The sequence below is a fragment of the Carcharhinus amblyrhynchos genome, chromosome 6 (assembly GCF_965287045.1).
Source record: "Carcharhinus amblyrhynchos chromosome 6, sCarAmb.v2.hapA, whole genome shotgun sequence".
NCBI classification, from domain to species: domain Eukaryota; kingdom Metazoa; phylum Chordata; class Chondrichthyes; order Carcharhiniformes; family Carcharhinidae; genus Carcharhinus; species Carcharhinus amblyrhynchos.
In genome coordinates this window covers 112620255-112639375 of record NC_137329.1, presented here as the reverse complement: position 1 = coordinate 112639375, position 19121 = coordinate 112620255, and the positions used below count along the sequence as shown (strand labels likewise).

The following is a 19121-nucleotide window of genomic DNA, read 5'->3' as shown; positions in this document are numbered from 1 at the left end:
CAATTATGATGAGTTATTACTAACTAACATAGTTTAATGTTATTTTCTGCTCAATCATGATAGCTGTGTTTGTAATGGGAAATCAGACTGGAGGGGTTCCTGTTTTGATAGTATTGGACATCGGAATTAATTTGTGTGAAGTTGCAATGTTCAAATCAAGAAAGCATCCTAGGCTGAGGCTCTACTGATTACTATCCCTTTTGGAATTTGTTCATTTTCATCTGTTTATCATTTTTTTTCCCCTGGACTTTTAAAAATAGCAGAAGGAGATTGAGAAGTAAACTGATCAGGAGATGATGGGTTGGTAATGAGGAAGTGAAATATCTAGTTTCAAAGTGAGAGGAACAAGAATCTGAAAGTGATTGAATTTTTTTTTGCACTGTTTACCATGAAAAGTGAGGCATTTGGCCAATCACTTTCTCGAGCAAAAATGGATAAAGCCCACATCCCTTGAATTAATAAAAAAAAATTCTGATTTTGTTTGGTTGTTCTGTATGCATTTATAGGCATTAAAAATTAGCATTGGATGCATTGTTGCTTCTGAATCAGAAAATTGTAGTTTCAAATTTAACTCATACTTCAACTGTGTTGTTGGTGAAGACATGAAACTGAAGACTTATGTTTGTTCGACCTGACATTGAAGGTCTTGTATTTTTGAAGAGTAGATTTTGTTTTCCAATCTCTTAACCAAACCATCAAAATAGTTATTTGTACTTGTTTTGGAGAGTTTGCCGCCTTTTGTTTCCTTTCTGTTGACCAAGTATAATATTGAGCAGAATTCAAGGCATTCTTCAGATATAGTTGGTGCTCTTGTTCACTTAAAAACAAGTACAGATAATAGACTCTTGAGAAGTTCAGCTATGGAGTGTGTGTCAGAATTTGGGTGTACTATTAAAATAAAGTACAAAGTATAAAAGGGTTTGATTCAAATTGCTATCTAGAGTGCCATCTTCGAATGTAGCCAATTTTAGGGTCTTTTTGGATTTTAGGATGCCGGAAAAGGGGTTCACTACCTGAATACTGTCCTATTGAAAGATCAAGTAAGAGTTTGTACAATCTGCTATTAATGCTGTTAACTTGAGTTTACTCAGTTGGGCAAACTTAATTTAAAGGAGTGAAGATCTCTACGTATCAGTCATGGTGTCTGGAGTCAGTTCTTATTTTGAAGTTTTTGAACAAGGGTGTTGGTAAAGGAACCTTATGCTGCTTGAATTGGAGCTGTGTTACTTGTGCTTCAGTCATGTCTTCCCTACTGTCAATGTTGATTCAATTTAAGAAACTGTTTGGACCCAAGACCCAAAATACACAGAAATCCCATTAAGCAAAGATTTTATGAAGTATAAAACTGAATGGACTTCCATTATTTTAGACATCCCTAATTAGATTGAAATGTATTCATGCAAGTCAGAATAACCCCCAAAAAAACAATAACATTGTTAAGGAATCCCTGTGAGGCAGTAGATGCTACAGTGGATTGTGAATTACGAACAGTGGGCTGCAACAAAGTATCTGCAGCTTTTGCTCCTGCCGATGGTATTTCAAGAGTAACTAATAGCATTGTGAATTGAGGTGATAGGCACTATTGCTCTAATTGCAAAATGTCATGAAATGCTTTTAAATGCAGCAGACTATTTTGGAACCAATTATGACTCAGATTTATATTGTGCCCCTTGCATAGAAAATGTTGCAAGATGCTTCATGAGGAGGAAACTGATGCCAAGTAATAAAGAAAATTGAAGTGATGACCAAAAGCACAGCAGATAGCCATTAGGTGACTGAAGAACATGGGTTGGTAGGTTTGTTGTAAATTGCAGAAGTTCACCAAGCCTACAAAAGAATTGTAAGCCGACGTGGCAAGAGTGAGCAGGACAGTGCAAATGTAATGGTTGGTGGAGTTTTGAACAATGCAATCAAAGGCAGCATGATATTGGATACGGTCTAAAGGAGCAAGGGCAGTATTGATGGAACTAAGCCATCTTAATGGTGGATATTCCTTGTGGCTTGAAACTCAGTTGAAATTTGAAGAGAACACCATGTCGTTGTGTGCTCTGGTTCAGCCTGAGTGGATTCAACAACAGGAGTAGAGAACTTTTACGAATGCTGAAATAAATTACTTCTGTTTTAATTATAAAACTCTACACCCTATCCAAACCCACCCCCCCCACCACCCACTCCCAGGGTTCACTGTACTGTGGTCCCCATCTTGGTGTGGAACAACCACTGTCTTTAAAAGTATTTGAATCAAAAAATACATTTTTAAATATTACGTATTTTCTATTCTAGATCTTTAGTTTTGTGTTATGGTATTCCTAATGTTGAAATGTGAGAGGGGAAAAAATAGTGATGCATTTAAAAGAAACAGAGACAGCCTGTTTATAGGTCTTCTAAGGTAATAACACTTAACATTTCATTTAGAACATCAGAAAATATTTTCTCCTTCCTCTGATCTTGAAGAATTCTTGTATTTTCAAGAGAGAATTAGAGTAAATATAATGTTCCCTTTCTTGTTAACTTTGTACGAGTATTTCAGTTTTGTGTATTTTTCTTATAGTGGAAATAGAAAGTGCTGATAACTCAACAGGCCTGGCAGCATCTGTGAAGAGGGAAATAATGTTTTGTGTCTGATATAATTTTTCTTTGCAACTGTCAAAGGAGTGTCATATTGGATCCAAAAGGTTAACTGTTTCTCTCTCCACAGATGCTGCCAGACTTGTTGAGTTTTTCCAGCATTATCTGTTTTATTTAAGCGCTCCAGCATCCACAATATTTTCCTTTTTGTATATATGTATCTTTTTGGTTGGGAAATTGAGAAAGTGAACACTACCTGTGTTATAGCAAACCATTAAAATATTCTATTCTTTGGTACTTAAGCAAAAAGTGCTTGAATCTGGAGTACTTTCAAAAGAAATTCCAGGTAATTGCAACTTGATTAGTGTATCAATTCCGAGGAGATAACATTAGGAATTTCTAGCTGCATTTTGTCCATCCATCTGTAATTTGGTATTTTTAAATTGTGGTATTCTTGATACTGTGTAAAGAAAGTAGACTTCATATTGAATCTGGAACTATTCTTCCAATTGTATAGTTATTTTGTGTTTGATAGTTCAATGTTTAGTATATGAAGAAAAAAAATACTGTGCCATGTTTGATCATGGAGCAGTGGAATACTAAGGTAAGCTTTGAATCCCCCCCCCCCCGGCAAAGGAAAGCCTATGAGCAGTGGAGTCCCAAAACCAGCTAGAAAGCGGGAATCGTGCTAGTAGCACAATGCTGGGTTGCAGTCTTGTGAATCCAGTGGGATATAGTCAAGAGAGAAGAGATTGAGCAACTGGAAGATGATCAGTTGGCGCAATCTGAGTCAGAAAAGCTTTTGAGAGAAATCAGAGGTCTTAGAAAAAGAAAAGCCAAGATTCCTCAGGCATAGAATCAAGTTTGAAGAGATTTTGTGACCTTCAGTAATTACTGATGCTGGGCAGGTTGCTGAGAAAATTTGGGGGACCTGTCTTGGTTGCGCCTGCAATTTAATGTGCTCAGACATACCACAACCTGCACAATTTGCCTGCTAATTCATGTTAATTTTGGATGTTGGTGTTTTTTATTTATTCTTTCATGGGATGTGGGTTTGCTGGCTGGGCCAGTGTTTAATTGCTCATCCTTGAGGGCATTAAGAGCCAACCACATTGATGTGGATCTGAGTCACATGTATGGCAGGCCAGGTAAGGGTGGCAGATTTCCTTCCCTAAAGGACTTTAATGAACCAGATGAGTTTTTATAACAATCGACAATGGTTTCATAGTCAGGAGGCAGTGGTGGATCATGACAAGATTTGGGTGTCTGGTTTGGGATTGCAACAAATTGAGGTCTTTTCTGGCACTAAACAGAATCGGGACCTGGTCTGGGAACGTAGCAGATGAATAGACTGAGTTTCAATGCTGTATCTCGATTACTGCCTCCATGTTCTCGTAATTTACTGTGGAAAAGAAGTTCTCCAAACCTCCTAGTGATTATTTTAAATCAATGACCACTTATTAGTGATTCCTTATACCTGGAGAAATAGTCATTTATTATTGAGTCTAACAAAACACTTGTAGCTTAAAAAAACTGTTAGGTTTTTTCTTATCTGTCCCTGCTCCAGTTCAAATGGATGTGGTATCTGAAGTCTACCTATTTTCATGGAATATCCTTGACAATTACGTGTGCTCTTTATAGATTGTGGTTTTTTTTACAGTGGTTCTTTTAATCTATATTCTATTGATAAAATGCAATTGTTTTTTATTGGTTTACGTTCCTTCTTGAGGAATTATGTATTTGCAGCCATCAATCTTTCTGTTCCTCCAAACCCTCTGTGCTTTTCTTTTGAATGTACATTCCCATTCCTAGCTTTATCTCTCTGTGCTACAATGTATTTCTATGCATGAAATTGCATCCGCAACTTATTTACCTGCTAACTTATCTGCATATTATTATTATTATTATTGTATAGTTTACCTTGCTGTTGCCAAACCTGCATTAACAATTTTTTATTCCTGCATCCATGTCCAAATTTTATAAGGATATACATAGACTACTCACTTACCCCTGGGATAAACTTCATACTAATCTTATGGAATGCAAAACAATACCTGTTAACTGTAATCATAGAGGCCCTTCAGCCCAGCTTGTCCGTGCCACCCAGTTTTTACCGCTGAGCTATTCCAAATGCCCACATTTGACCCATATTGCTCTATACCCATAGAATCTATGGCATGGAGACAGGCCCTTCAGCCCAAACTGGTCCATGCCATCCAAAATGCCCATCTAAGCTAACTCCATTTGCCTGTATTTAGCCCATATCTCTCTCAGCCTTTCCTGTCCTTGTATCCGTCCAAATGCCTTTTCAATGTTGTCAATGTTCCTGCCTCAACCACTTCCTCCAGCAGCTCGTTCCACATACAGTCTCTGTGTAAAAAAAAGAGTTGCTCCTCAGGTTTCCGTTAATTCTTTCCCCTCTTAACTTAAACCTATGCCCTCTAGTTCTTTATTCCCCAACTCTGGGAAGAAGACTGAGTGCATTCACCCTATCCATGCCTCTCATGGCCCCATACACCTCTCCTACGCTCCAAAGAAAAAAAGTCTTAGCCTGTCCAATCTCTCCCTATAATGCAATCCCTTGAGTCCTGGCAACATTTTTGTAAATCTTCTCTGCACTCTCTCCAGTTCAATAACATCTTTCCTAGGCTAAGGTGGCCAAAACTGAACACAATACTCCAGATGTGGCCTCACCAATTGCAACATAACTTTACAATTTCTATACTCAATTCCCTGACTGATGAAGGCCAGCATGCCAAAAGTCGCCTTCACCGCCCTATCTATCTCTGACTTCACTTTTGGGGATCTGTGCACCTGAACTCCAAAAGGCCCTTCTGTTTCACGATACCCTCTATGGTCCCACCTTTCGCCGTGAAAGTCCTACTTTGATTTGACTTTCAAAATGCAAAATCTCACATTTATCTGTATTGAACTCCATTTGCCATTTCATGGCCCACTTCCCCAACTGCTCAAGATCCTGCTGCAATTTTTGATAATCTTCCTCACTCTACAATACCACCTATTTTAGTGTCATCTGCAAACTTACTGATCATGCCTTGTACATTCTCATCCAAATTGTTGATATAGATAACAAACAGCAATGGGCCCAGCACTGATCCCTAAGGCACACCACTAGTAACAGGTCTTCAGTCCGACAAGCATCCTTCCACCATTACCCTCTGCTTTCTACCATTCTCTGTGTGAAAAAATTGCCCCTCTGGACCCTTTTTCATCTCTTCCCATCTCATCTTAAACCTATGTTCTCTTGTTTTAGACTCCCCTTTGGGAAAAGATGTTGACTGTCTGTGCCCTCATTATTTTATAGATTCTAAACTCACCCCTAAGCCTCCTATACTCCAGAGAAAAAACATCCTAATCTATCCATCCTCCTTAAAACGCAAACCATCAAGTCCTGGTAGCATCCTTGTAAATCTTTTCTGCACTCTTTCCAGGTTAATATAACTTCTATAATAGGGTGACCAGAACTGTACACAGTATTCCAAGTGTGAACTTACCAATGTCTTGTACAACTCAACAAGACATCTCAACTTCTGTATTCAGAGTTCTGACCAATGAAACCAAGCATGCCGAATGCTGCCTTTACCATTCTGTCCACCTATGACTCCACATTCAAGGAGCTATGAACCTGTACCCTAGATCTCTTTGTTCTACAACTTTCCCCAATGCCCTATCATTAACTGAGTAAGTCCTGCCCTGGTTTAATCTACCGAAATGCATCACCTTGCATTTACCTAAATTAAACTCCTATCTGCCATTCATAAGCCCACTGGCCCAATTGATCAAGATCCTGTTGTAATCCTAGCTAACCTTCACTGTCCACTATGTCACCAATGTTGGTGTCATCTGCAAAGTTACTCACCATGCCTCCTAAATTCTCTTCCAAATCATTAATATAAATGACAAACAACAGTGGACCTAGCACCAATCCTTGAGGCACACCGCTGGTCACAGGTCTCTGGTTTGAAAAATAACCCTCTACAACAAACCTCTGTTTTCTGTCATCAAGCCAATTTTATATCAAATTGGCTACCTCACTCTGGACCCCGTGAGATTTAACCTTATGCAAGAACCTACCATGTGGGACTTTATCAAAGGCCTTGCTAGAATCTATGTAGACAAAGTCAACTACACTGCTCTCATTTACCGTCTTGGTGACCCCTTCAAAAAATTCGTATCAAATTCATGAGACATAATTGCTGACTGTCCCTAATCAGTCCTTGCCTCTCTAAATGCTGTACATCTTGTCTCTCAGAATACATTCTAACAACTTACCCACTGCACATGTTAGACTCACTGGCCTGTAGTTCCCAGGCTTTTCCCTGCAGCCTTTCTTAAACAAAGGCACAATATTTGCTGCCCTCCAAAATTCAGGCAGCCCACCTGTGGCTGTCGATGATTCAAATATCTCTATAGGGAACCTGCAATTTCTTCCTAGCCTCCCATAGCTTCCTGGGATAAACTTCATCAGGTCCTGGGGATTTAACTCCTTTGGTGCGCTTTAAGACTTCCAGCATTTCTCTGCAATATACTCCTCAAGACATCATTATTTATTTCCCTAAGTTTCTTAACATCCATGCCTTTATCAACAGTAAATAGTGATGGGAAATATTCATTTAGGATCTCACCCATCTCTTGTGGCTCTGCACGTAGGTGAACTTGTTGATCCTTAAGAGGCCCAACTCTCTCCGTAGTTACTGTTTTTCCCTTTATGTTTTGTAGAAGCTCTTTGGATTCTCCTTTATCTAGCAAAGCAATCTCGTGTCCCCTTTTTGCCCTCCTGATTTCTCCCTTAACTTTACTCTGACACTCCTTATACTCCATTCGAATCCACTCGATCTCAGCTGCCTATGCATATCATATGTCTCTTTCTTCTTCTTGACCAGAGCCTCAGTATTCCAAGTCATCCAGGATTCCCTACTTCTGTCAGCCTTGCACTTCACTCTAAGAGGAATGTGCTTACCTTGAATCCTGGTTAACACACTTTTGAAAGCCTCCCACTTATCAGACATCCCTTTGCCTGCCAACGGACTCCCCCATCAACTTTTGAAAGTTCCTGCCTGATACCATCAAAATTGACCTTGTCCAATTTAGAATTTTTACTTGGGGCAGACCTGTTATTCTCCATAGTCATCTTAAAACTAATGGAATTATGGTCATCGGTCCCAAAGTGATCCCTCACTTAACACTTCTGCACTTGCCCTTCCTTACTTTCCGAGATGAGGTCAAATTTTACCCCCTCTCTAGTTGGGCCATCCACATACTGAATGAGAAATTCCTCCTGAATATACTCAACAAATTTCTCTTAATCCAAGACCCTAATACTATGGCTGCCCCAGCCAATGTTGGGAAAATTAAAGTCCCATGCTAATACCACCCTATTTTTCTTGGCGTACCTGCAATCTCCTTACATGTTTGCTTCTCAGTTTTCTACTGACTATTTGGGGGCCTATAGTATAATCGTATCAAGGTGATTTTCCCCCTTCTTATTTCTTATTAGTACCCATATAGACTAGCGGGCGAACCCTCGACTATATCCCCTCTCTGTACCTGCCATAATGTTCTCCCTAATCAAAAACTCACCCTCTTACCCCTGTTCTATTTTTCCTATAGCATTTATACCCTGGGACGCTGAACTGCCAGTCCTGAGATCCCAGTGATCTACAAATATAAATCCTTGCCCCCTACATCAGCTCTCAAGCCACGCATTTATCTGCTTAATTTTCCTATTTGTACTCTCACCAGCATGTGGCACTGGCAGTAGTCCAGAAATTACTGCCCTCGAGGCCCTGCACTTTAGTTTTCTGCCTCTCTCCCCCTAACACTTCAGAACCTCATCTCTTTTCCTCTCAATGTTGTGGGTACCAATGCGTACAATGACCTAAGGCTGCTCACCCTTCCCCTTAAGAATGACTTGCAACCGCTCAGAGACGTCCTTGACCCTGGCACCATGGAGGCAACACACCATCCTGGAGTGGCCACAGAAATGCCTGTCTGGGCCTCTTTTTTATTTCTTGTTTTTGAACTTTCTATCTATGCTGCTGCATTTCTTCTAAACCATACATTTGAATTTTTCTGACAAACTTTGTGAGAGACATTTTATCAACTGCCATAGGGTCTACATCTATCTATCTTTTATCCAGTGTCTTTTTCTAAAAGCATTATGAAACCAACTTCCCTTAAAGAAATTTAAGCTTGCTATTCATGAATGACTGATGCATTTGAAAATCTGATTTGAAGTTCTAAAAATGTGCCTATAACTAATTTTAGAATAATTGGTCTGCAGTAACCCATTCTTTCTTTTATTCCTTCTTGTATAGAGGGATACATTGTCTGCTATCTGGTGACTGCCCAGGCACAATTTGTATATTATGGATGTTCGAAAAATTGTGGCTGGAACCCTTGCTATCCTTTTTTTGACTTTCTCCTACATCAATCTTAACATCAGGATCCGATAATATACAAACGTTTACTTTTTTATTATTTTGTTCAGCCAATTATATCTGGCAGTTGTTCCACAACATTCTCCAGTGCATCTATAGTTTCATATCCAATATTTTTAAAAAATAGTTGATGCAGACTTTACACAAGGTATTTATTTATTATATTTGTCATACCCTCATCCTATACAAGATTATTTTTTATGTTTGTAGAATTTTTAAAAAACATCTTGAATGCCAACTATCCCCTTAGCTTGCTGAGGTTGTAAACAGTTTGACTGAGCCTGAAGTGACTGGGGAGGGAGTGGATTTTGTGGTGAGTGGATGGAGGTTGTGTTGGGGTGAAGATAGTGACTTTGGTCTTTCCAATGTTTAACTGGAGCAATTGCAACTCATCCAAAATTGGCTGTTGGGCAGTTAGCCTGGCAACATTGGTCTGGGTGTCACTGGCTTGCAAGTGGAACCTGACCCAGTGTCTGCAGATGTTGTCAAAGGAGAGCATATGGATGAAGAGAAGAGGGTTAAACATAATTCCTTATGGGACTCTGGAGGTTGCAACATATAATTGGGAAGTGAAACCATTTCTGGAGATGTTCAGCTGCCAAATGATAGGTAAGTGGCTTGGAGCCTGACCTAATAAGTACAATCCCATTGACGACTGTAGCATCGAAAGCTGCAGAAAGGGATGATTGGTCACAGTCACAGAAAAAGTCATTTGTGACTTTAGGCCAGTTTGGTACTGTGACTGGGCAAACCTGATTTGAGGGATTCCAGTAGAGCTCAGGAATTAATAGTGCAAATGTGGGAGGAGACTCCACAACCATAGAAGATGGAGAAAAAGAAAGTTTGGAGATGGGTGGTGGTTTGCATGGATATGGGGGCAACAGGTAAGATTTTATATAAGTGGGTGGAGTGATGAAGAACTTGAAGGAATGAAGATGGGACATATGTTGGGTGGGGGGGGGCGGGAGGGGGGCAACTGACGTGAGAGACAGATTGCAGGTTTTGCTGGTAAAAGGCATCAAACGTAAGGTCAGAAAATGGACAGCCATAAAACTATCTGTGATTGGCAGAGCCAAAGCCTTAACAGTTGGAAATTTGAAAGCAACCTGGAAGAGTTTTTCCAGGGGTCGATTGAGAAGAAACTGGGGTTCAAGGGGGAAAGGAGATGTGATGGTGAGGGATGGAAAAAAAAAGATGGCCTATTGGTGATCATGACGATGAGAGTACAGAGGCCAGTGGAAATGGTACAGCAAGGAGGTGGTTGTGAATATTATTAGAAGAGATCAGATGGAACTTATCATTTAATAGGCTTGTTTTGTATTTATAGGAAGATTTTTCTTCTGTAATTGAGAATTTTTGTTATTGTTGTTCCAAAGTCCTATCTGCTAACTGCTATTCATTTAATTGGGGCTAAGTTAGTTGCCTTACTGATGGTTGCTTTTTTCTACTGCAGCATTCTTATTTGAAATACTGTCTTTTGTTTCCTAATTCTTCCACTCTTGCATCAATTAATTCACCTTATTTTTCAGAACTAAAATCAGGAAGTGCTTCTTTCCATGTTGGGCTAGGTTGACCATACTGGTCAAGGAAGTTTGTTCCCTACTTTGACCACTTGTGTTATCTTCCTAACAGTCTAGCTTGGAATAGTTAAGATCACCCAATGTTATTACGCCCTTGTTTATTTCTCTAAGTTGTATGCAGATCTATCCCTTCTCAGTATTTTGTGACCTTTAATGCGCAGTGCACTTGAACATTTTCCTTCTTTCTTAACTCTTAACCATATTAAATCCTCCTTATTGCAAGTCCATGCAACCTTGTGATGTTCTCACAATGTGATACTATCCATCATTAGTACTATCACACCAGCCCTCATTTCTGTCAGTCCTGAAAATAATATAATCTGGAGTGTTAAATTCCCGTTCCTACCCCAACCTAAACTTTGCCTCCATTATTGATTGTGCATAACACTGCTCCATGGTTATTAATACTTCTGCCTAGTTTGTATTAAACATCTAATGTCTTCATAAGAATATCACTCAATCTTGATGATTTATTTAAACTATTTATTATTCATTCATGGGACATCAGCGTAACCAACTGGCCAGCATTTATTGCCTATCCTTAGTTGCCTGAGGGCAGTTGAGAGTCAACCACATTGCTGTGGCACATGTAGGCCAGACCAGATAAGGACAGCAGATTTCCTTCCCTAAAGGACATCCGGGAACCAGGTGGGTTTTCCCGACAATCGCCAATGGTTTCTTGGTCATCAGTAGATTCTTATTTCCAGACTTTTAAAAATTGAATTCAAATTCCACCATCTGCTGTGGCAGGATTCTAAACCAGATCCTCAAAACTTTAGCTAGGTTTCTAGATTAATAGTTTTAGTGATTATACCACTAAGCCATTGCCTCCCCATTTTCCTGTCTTGTAACTTGTTTTTAGATGCTTAAATGAATTTTTTAACTCTCACCCTGTTTGAGCCTTTTTCCTTTTTAACTTCTATTAGTAATTGTTTTTTTATTTCTGGTTTACTCCAACAGCTTTACGAATCCTGCTCTGTCTGAAGTCTTGAACACACACTTTCCCCACCGTCTATATTTATTTTTTTTCTCTACTGCTCTCTTTTTTCCTTTGTGCAACAATATTAGTGCTATTGTGATTCAGTTAAAGACTTTAAAGATCATTTTCCCTTTTGCTGGAACTACCTTCAGTGTCACAAGAATGGAACCCTCCCATTCTTCAGGTACATCATGACTAGCCTAATCTTCCTCTTGAATCTGTCCACTGCAGGAAGTAAGCAGGAAGTTGTTACCTATGTCTTTTTGTTCTTTGATCTAGTGCCTAACACAAACTTCTGCCAAACCTATGTGTTAGTTCTTCAACCAAATTCAAGGTTGAAGTCAATGCTGTGGGTATCACAAAGTGAAAAGATCTTCATGACAGGTAACTTTGCATCTATGAATTTCCTTGACATTTAATAGTTTTTGGCAACTTCTTAGTGCTTATCAAAGTGTAGAATGTCAGTGTTGGCCAACAGAAAATGATAATGACCCGTAGCACCCTGGGGAAAAAAAATGTTTTGCTTTTATAAAGCTTTAATGACTCTTAATGAAGAGTGTAACATTTGACTGGGCTTAGAGTATGATTACACTCACAGTCGAGGAGCTTGCTGATGTTGGTGCTTCTAGTACGTCCAGCATAAAAAATGTTGTTACATTCAGTGATGAAAGATAATGGTGCGAGACCTTATGATTTGCGTCGGGAGAAGAGACTGATGAGAAGGTAGAAGAGATAAGATTTGAGAAAATTTTAAAAACTGGGAGAGATCCAAGATCTAGAGGTTTAAGAAGACAGTGTCAGAAAATTATAGTTGAAAAGCAGTATGAATTAGTAATCGGGATTAAGTAGGGAAAGGTTGGTATCCTACTGTTGAAGAAGATCATGTCTCATTTTGCCATCGCCATGTTTTGTCAACAAAAGGGGCTACTGGAGTGTAGCAGTAATGAGTACGTGGACTGCAAGTCTAGGGATTAGCTGAGCCTTGTAAAAGATGAAACGTAGAGGTTTAGAGAAATTGATCCTCAAGGTGATTAAGGAGTGGATAATTTTAACAGTAGTAAGACAGAGATAGAAGCATTTGTGAGCAGTGAGGGAGGAGGATTACTGAATGTGAGCCAGACTAGAGACTGGCATTCAGTTGGTGTTCAGCTGTAAGAAGTTTCATGTTGAGAATTTGATGTCAGATAAACAGGCAGGATATTATAGCAACTCCTTGAGCCAATGTGGCAGAGAGAGGTAGGTGTTATCATCAAAGACATTGTGCTCTGGTGAGGGCGAGTGAATGAAGCAAGGAAGGCACTTTTGGGGGAGGGGTGGGGTAAGATAGGAGAATTTCAGGTAAATAAACATCAAAGTGTGTAGGAAAGCTGGGTTATGTTATAGAGAGGGAGAAACATAATTGGTGAGCTAGTTTTCAGTAGGTCAAGGATATTGATGTGCTTGTCCACACTGAGTTTGCGAAAGGGATTTGGTGAGGATGTAGATATGTTGCTGAGCAATATTGAGGGAATGACTGTCTGATACTGTTAGCTTTCACGTGTTTCTGCTACTCCGCAGAATATTGGTAGGTGCAGCGAGGAATGGGGAAGGGATTGATAAATCTGATACCACAAAAGCATAGCATGCAGTGAATGAATTTGGAAAATAATAATGCAACTTTGAAGGGATTGTTTAAGAGTCAGTGGCATATGTGGCAGCGGGTGCCCAATGCAAGTAAGCAAGATTTCTGGAGATGGAAGGGATCAAGAGATGGAAATGATCAAAGATCTATAACTTTGCCTAGCCAATGATACTCAGGCTTGTTTAGTGCAGCCAATGGCTATCCCTCATTAATGTGCTTTAAATGAAAACCTGCACCAAAATAAAGAAGGACTGACTTGCATTTGCATAGTGCTTTCCACGACTGTAGGATATTCCAAAGCTTTTTGCAGTGAATGAAGTACTTTTGAACTGTCATCTCTGTTGTAATGTAGGAAACATGGCAGCTAATTTGTGCATTGCAAGGTCCCACAAACAGCAACATGGCATTGACAAAATGAACTGTCTGATTTAGTGATGTTGATTGAAGGATAAATATTGACTGGGTCACCTGGAAGAATACCCTAGCTCTTTTTTGAAATACCATCTTTTATGCTCACCTGAAAGAGCATATAGGACCTTGGCTCAACATCTCATCTGAAAGGTGGCACCATTAACAGTGCTGTTAATACTGAGTATTGTGTTAGGGTGTTAGTCTAGATTTTATGGCCAAGTTTCTGGACTGGGATTTGCACTCAACCTTCTGATTTGGGTAAGAATGCTTCCAACTGAAACACAGCTGACGGAAAGAAGATACTTTCTTCTCTCTCTCATCATTTCAGCAGGGTTTGGAAGGGAAAGGTCTGTATGCCCGTTGTCCTACCTTATTTCCCCAGAAAGTAATCAGTAAATTTAGCCATCATTTTTTAAAAAATGTGGTAAGATTTCTTGTTATCACTAATAAGTCAGTTAGAAAAGTTTAGAGTTGTGGCATCACAACTAGCTTAAAATGCCAGAAAGTTATTTGTACGTTTGTTGCTTAATTGCAGACAAACTTGAAAAGAATCACAGTACCTATCTATGTATGTGGCTGATTAAAATATTGTACCTTAGCCAAGGTTCAGAAAATCATAATCAACGCCAGTAATACTACTACAATTCCTCTACACGGTGTGCTTCAATAATTCAAAATGCTGGAAAATCTCAGCAGGCCTGACAGCATCTGTGGCGAGAGAATAGAGCCAACATTTTGAGTCTAGATAACCCTTTGTCAGAGCTCTGAGCTCTGATCTAGACTTGAAGCGCTGGCTCTATTCTCTCCCCACAGATGCTGTCAATCCTGCTGAGATCTTCCAGCATTTTCTGTTTTTGTTTCCGATGCCAGCATCTGCAGTATTTTGCTTTTATCTTTGGTTCAATATTTCATTGTGTGGTTATTAGTGTTCAACTTTTAAGCTACAACATTAAAAACAATGTTGGCCTTTTAGGACTTAAAAAAATTTTTGCTATTACATCCCTGTAATGTTTGTAGGAAAAAGTAATAGAAGATCTAACGTATAAGTCTCAGAATATCACCAATTTTTAGTTGTTGGAACACATTTTAAGTGATGGCTTCAGGTATAAGATTGCCAAGACACTAAATTGTTTTTTAAACAGCATATGAGTGCATGCCCTGATTCTGTTGGGAGCCTCAACAATTGGACAGAGTCATGCAAAGTGCGTGTGTTTATTTGCAGATACATTGGTGTGTTGCCGGCTTCTTTGGTGAGAAGTTGTCCTGGCCCTCTTGTCCTTGCTCTTGCAAATATTGTCAACAGCATGGTTGATATACTAGGTACAATGTTGCAAGATGCAGGATTAAGTCTGTAGAATAGTAGTTGCCAAAGTCACTGGTCCATGCAATTAAATACACAAGCACTGTTTTTTAGTTCAGCAAAAAAGAGATTGCGTGAAGCCTCCTGCATGTAGGCATTGAGAGTACATTGATCATGTGTTAGCAGAAGTCATTGGTCCTTTAGACTAATTGTATTCCCACAAGTAAATTGGCCTATTCTGCAGGTAACAAGAGACAAAAATACACAAATGCTGGTACGTTAGTTTGCATGTGTTGAGAGACAGGTTATTTACAAGTAATACAGATCCTGCTAAACTGTCCAAAATTAGGGTATTAAGGAGGTTTTGCCTTGTTTGCTTTGTTGCCTCTTGGCATGTCGATTGTGGCTGGGGCCTTGAAAGTAGATAATTAGTGAAGGAGAGGAGGCTCTGAAGAGAATTCAATTCACAAGATGTGATTAAAACTATAATTGTGAACTCAGAAGGAATCCCAATAAGGACAATTATTGGTTAATGTTAATTTAGAGACACCATGTTGATCTCTCCTATCTTGCATATTCAATAATTGATCAATATTGTTCTTGATCTCAGACAGAAAGATTATATCCAAATCTCTTGCTGTCACTTTGTTTACGTCTCATGCTCCATCTAGTTCTCTGCTGGTCTTCTGCTCAGTTGTATCTTTCTGGCTATGATAACCTATCTGCCTGTGGATTTCTTATGTCACTCTTTCTAGTTGCTGCTTTTTGTAATGATACCTTTCCAGCATGCAGCAAGTAGCAGACGCCTGGCCCTTTCACCACTGGCTCTACATGGAAAATTAAACATCTGATCTACTTTCTTCTAATGGCAGCAGAGGCCTGACCTACAGTTGCAGCCTCTTGTGCTGAACTGCTTAACACATTGAGCTGGTCCAGTACATCTGCAAGTTTGCTTCATGATGCACAACAGCATTGTGATGTGAGCATTCCTGTGGATGGGGCCAGTGCAACATAGTCTTGTCAGTATGGCAAAAATCATGTCAGATTATCAAAGATAAATGCATTTGGAATATCCTGAAGCTTTCTGGGCCATGCCATATCTGGTGAAGTGACCAACCTGGCGCTTAATGAGTTACATCCTGTCTGACCAATGCAAATATATTTTTCTCCACACTTCACTTCTGCTCTCTAAGATGAGTAGGAGATGAAATGGCTGCAGTCAGACTATTGCAGGACATTGACTTCTAGTTCACTGAAGTGGCACACAAATTATTAATGAGATTCACTTCCACAAGGCTGAGTTATGTAGCATTTGCTTAATTTACTTTCTATCCATAATAATTGAAACCAGTACCCAGTGGGCATATCCGTAGATAAGGATAACTCTGCAAGGGAGGTTTGAACAATGAATTAGTTTGAACTTGAGTACACAAAGGTAATCTAGAATTCCTCGAGTCACTTATCTTTTCTGTATGCTCCTCAAATGTATCTTTACTGAATTATGTTTTTTTTATCTTTGAGCTTAAGAGTTCAGATTGTGCAGTAAAATGGCAATCACTATGTTCCAAGAGGTTTTGTGAAGAGGGATAAGCATCCACCTGAAAGAGGAGAGAGCCCATGAGAGTTAATGTAATATATGGAAACTGTGTATATTTTTTCTCATTCAAAAAAGCAATAGATTGATGGAATTTTTTAAATTTTTTGACACAAAGTGCTTGAGGCTAATAAAGATTTTGGGTCACGAGTACTTTGATGTAAGGACTTTTGTTCTGCTTTTCCTTTTCTTTTGCTAATCTGATTCTGGCAATTTTTTTAGGAAAAGCAGTTTAAGCAACAGCAGATTAAACCAAGTAGACTAGCAGGCCAATAGGCTTTACTCATCCTCAGAACATGAGGTGATAATACTTAAGTCTGTGATACCGGTGGTGCAAGAAGTAGTGGTGGTAGTAATAGTGAAAACTTATTGGCACTGCCATGAACTATGAGTAGACATGAGCCCAAAGAATAAGAATAAGTGAAAATAACCGTCTAACATTTAGAGCTGGAACCAGAAGTGAAGCAGGAGCATTAGTGGTGATCACCACAAGAAACACTGTGGCAGTGGTAGTAGCAGTGATTGTTGCAGAGACTCAAGGCTGGACAAAGATACTCTGGGCATTTGTGGTATTAATTACAGTGATGATCAGTAACCGTTTAAAGTTTATTGATTAGACACAAGTAAGGCTTACAGTAACACTGTACTGAAGTGACTGTGAAATTCCCCTAGTCACCACAGTCCAGTGCCTGTTCAGGTCAATGCACCTAACCAGCATGTCTTTCAGACTATGTGGGAGGAAACCGGAGGAAACCCATGCAGACAAAGGGAGAATGTGCATACTCCACACAGACAGTGATCCAAGCCGGGAATCGAATCCAGGTCCTTGGCACTGTGAGGCAGCAGTGCTAATCACTGTGCTACCGTGCTGCCCAATGCAGGAGCTCTTGCTGCATAACGTGAATTTGAAGATCTGAGAATCAGGCCAGGCCTGTTACATTCCTGCACAGTTCCAAAAAGTGCAGCATTGGCATTGCAAAATTCCTTCACTGTAATTTGCTTTCTTTCAGTTCATTAACTTCCACTCTGGCTTGATCTTGTTGATTGTGTCATAATGTCATTGATGCTTTCTGTCTGAGCAATGGCTCTGTTGCTTTTGGAAGTTGGCATCTGTGAGGTGGTGGTACATTTTTTTTTGAATCTGGTGAGTTCAATTCAAAGCCCACCATCCTGAGCCCATATTGAAGTACTGGCATCAGTGTTGTGCTTGTGTAAGATAAAAAGAACAGCCTGATGCCAAGGGTCCTCCTAAATTATGCATACTACAGGAATGAAACAGGTGGCTAGCCACAAGGGTGGTTTATAGAGGCAGAAGTTGCTAGAGGTATTGGAACATTGCTCCATTTTGATTCTGGTTCCAGAGATGAGACTGCTAGCCATCTGTGCCACCACCAGCTCCCCCATCTCACATCTAAACTCTTTAATTTCTTTACATGCAGTGGTTTGTTGGAATGTGTAGACATGTAAGCAATTCACATGTTGACTGGATTGCTGGTAGATGTTTGTGTGGTGAAAACCCTGAAATCAATGAAGAAAAAATTTGATTCTGTATGGGGGGAGAGAGCAGTGCTCATTGGGGGTACAAGATACTTCAGGATAATTTTGGATCAACTAAGATGAGCCATCCTTCATTATGTTGGGACCTTTTTTAAGATTGACTATGGGCCAGAAACCGACAAGCCAACTCAATATATGAAAAAATGGAGTTTTTAAATTAGACTTCAGTGGATAGTTAAGTTCCAGTTGTTAAAATGGTGATTTATTAACTTTAAGAATAGTAATAGCTCTGGTATTATGTGTTTTGCTGTGGTATACAGCAGCAATCAGACCATTGGACTGATTTTGCATCACAGCAGGATGTTTAGAAGTTGTAGAAGGTCCACATCTGAAAATAGGACATAAACAGTTACAGCGAGCGTACTATTAAATGACACTTGTGGCTCTTATTTGAGGGGAACTATCCCAGGGTGAAATATTCCAAGTGTTGTGGATGACTCATAATGATGTATTTTGTAGGAAAAGTGCAATGGAGTAAGGTATGAAAATACTTGGCAGAAAGACATCTAGTATAATCTGCTTCAAAATGGAGGTGACTTAAAAAACTACATTTCAGTTCAAATGCTCCAGTATATCATTTCAAAGTATTTCTTGTTGAGTAAATTGGACGTTTAAATGTAAAATTGAAATGTGTGAATTTATATGTCTTAACTTTCTGGCCTACTATTAAGTGTAGCAATCAGTTTGAAGGTGTACTGGACATTGATTATAATCGGAAGATTCAGTTTCTTTTGTTTTGTTGCTATTTGACCTGATTAATTTCTTCCTTTTGAATTTGTGAAGTGCTTTACGTCATGGCACTTATTTGTTGCATTTATTGTTCCAGCTAATTACCTCTTTTTCCATCTGGAATCAGCGTCCAATGTGCAGGATTATGTGCCAGTACAAAACATTATTGATATAAAGGGCCCCAATAGCTAACACTACAAAAGCAGGTGGTGTTACGTGATGTTCAGTTCTACACACTTTGGAATATTGTATACTTCCATAAAATCAATCCCCTTATGGAGGAAATAACTTAATATTTGTTTGAAACATACTGACTCTGTA

At 39.3% G+C, this 19121-nt stretch overlaps 1 protein-coding gene across 6 annotated transcripts in view; it reads left to right on the top strand.

Moving 5' to 3' along the window:
* The window catches only part of cnot2 (CCR4-NOT transcription complex, subunit 2), a 131472-nt gene that overhangs the window by 11842 nt on the left and 100509 nt on the right, over window positions 1-19121 (top strand). Inside the window, exon 1 of one of the 6 annotated variants that reach the window (XM_080191209.1) lies at window positions 11873-11972. The exons of the other annotated variants lie outside the window; for them this stretch is intronic. The gene's annotated coding sequence lies outside the window, so the exon portion shown is untranslated. Of the gene's footprint in view, window positions 1-11872; window positions 11973-19121 lie in introns of those variants that run through there. 6 annotated transcript variants of the gene reach the window in all.